The sequence below is a fragment of the Cnephaeus nilssonii genome, assembly GCF_951640355.1.
Source record: "Cnephaeus nilssonii genome assembly, chromosome: 12".
Taxonomy (NCBI): Eukaryota; Metazoa; Chordata; class Mammalia; order Chiroptera; family Vespertilionidae; genus Cnephaeus; species Cnephaeus nilssonii.
In genome coordinates, this window is record NC_137083.1 from 75,966,907 (window position 1) to 75,969,086 (window position 2,180).

Sequence of the window (2,180 nt, forward strand, 5' to 3'; positions counted from 1 at the left end):
ACAACCCAGACATGTGCCATGTGGGGAATCAAACCAGCAAGCTTCCAATGCATGACTTAAAGCCCAACCAATAGAGCCATACCATCCAGGGCAATATATTCTATGTATTATAATTTACAATTATACTTTTTATGTATTTTCAGGCCCTTCAAGAATTACTGGGAGATCCAAAATAAGAAATCTGCTATAATTTGCTGATGTATCCAAGTGCCTAGAATAGTGCCTGGCACATAATTGCCTCCCAATAAATATTGAATGAAAAGTCTATTTCATTTGGTATTTTGTTCTTCTTAGTTTAGAATTTGAGTGTTATATTTGCCTATACTTCTGTTTCCAACTGTTCTCTGGTTTCATGCTTTAGATTTAAAATTATTTGCAATCCACTCGAAAAAATGTGTGTGTGTATGTTTTTTTTTAACTGAAACCATTGGTGCATTTATCATAATTATAATTTCTGATCTATTTGGATGCATATATAAAATTTTATTTTTTGCTTTCTACTTGTCCAAACTGTTCCATAATTCTTTTTTCCTTCTCCTTTGTTGTTGAATTTGGATTATTTGAGTATGTTTTCACATTCTATATTTCTCTTTACTAGTTTGGAAATTATATACACTTATCCTAATGTTTTAGTAGCCACCTAATGATTGTAACATATATTCTTAACTTGTCAAAATCTAAAGGTTATTTATATTTTTATCTTCCTCTTATACTACATATTGAACATTTTAATTCCACTCCCACCCTCCATCCCAACCTATATATTATTGAGCATTTCCATTTATTTTTTTCCTTTTTAAATCATATTTAAATCCTATTTTGTTATTTCTACTGTTTTTGTTGTTGTTTTTTGTTTTTTTTTGTTCAGGCAAATCTCTTTTATTGTGCTTCACAGATATTGTGTTTTTGTTGTTTTTTTGTTTTTACACCCTTTGAAGGTAATACCCCTCATCTGCTAAGATGACAACTCACGGAAGGTTCAAATGATGGCAAACAATTTTCAGAAACAAAATATTTTAAATTAAGGTCTGTACATTGTTTTAGACATAACGCCATTGCACACGCAATACACTACAGCACAGTGTAAACATAACTCTGTGCACTAGGGACCAAAACATGTGTGTGACTCCCTTTATTGCGATATTCGCTTCACTGCAGTGGCCTGGCACCACCTGCAATATTGGAAGTATTCCTGTTCCGTAAGGAATGTCAGGGAACATGATGGAAATCTAGTCACTACTTCAAGGCAACTAACAAATAATCGGCTCCCGGGACGTTGGAGGGACCGGACCGCCTTGACAGGTCGTGAAGTCCGCATGACAAATGTTGCACACAAAGGTCGACTCACATGAACTTTGCAAAGCGAGGCAGGTGGCAGCCAGCATGAGAGCGGTGCCTGCGGATGGCGTCAGTTCTGGGGCGCTGGCAGCCGCGAGGTGCTCATTCATCACGTGGCCATCACACCCCGGCAGGAATGTCTGAGGGAAGCAGCGCAGCTGGCCGTGCCGGCATTTGCACGTGGAGCACTTCCGGGGCAGCCAGGTGTCGTGGGGCACAGACCCACAGTTCTCTTTGAGCTTATTGTGCTCACAGTTCCGTCCATAGAAGGAGGGGGGGGCAGGCACAGAAGGATCCCAGCATGCAGGTCCCCCCCGTTCAGGCAGCAGGTCTTGTTGAGCTCCTTACTGTCCTGGATTCTCATGGGTGGCACCAACTGGAAAGGCCGATGACGAATCGCAGGCTCCTCCTGGGACCGAAGGCTGCCCGCTCTGACGGCCAGGTCTCCCTGTGACGGACTTTCGCGGTGGCCCAACCCAGCAACTAATTCCAGTTCAAATGCTTTGGAAATGGCCAGGATCAGAATCAGCCTGGAGGGGAAGCTCTCCATCTTCACTTGCCCACAGCTCTGAACACCTCGGGGGGAACGTTAGCACGGCTTCAGTTCTGTCATTGTTCCCGGAACATTCAGACAGGCTGGGCTGGGGAGTCCCTCCAGCATAGGATGGCAGGGCCTCTCTATTTCTACTGTTTAAGTTAGTTTAGATTTAATCTTCTTTTAACCTCTGATTTACTACCTGGAATTACTTTCCACTTGTCTCAAGTACATTCTTTAGAAATTCCTTTAATGAGGTTGTGCTGGTGGCAAGAAGTTTCATCTTTGTTGTCTGCAATGTGCTTGT

At 42.0% G+C, this 2,180-nt stretch overlaps 1 pseudogene across 1 annotated transcript; it reads right to left on the bottom strand.

Moving 5' to 3' along the window:
- Window positions 1-1,250: 1,250 nt before the first annotated feature.
- LOC307108107 (putative protein CRIPTO3) lies at window positions 1,251-1,888 on the bottom strand (annotated as a pseudogene). The gene has a single exon. The product of its transcript is annotated as a putative protein CRIPTO3 (transcript).
- Between the last annotated feature and the right edge of the window lie 292 nt (window positions 1,889-2,180).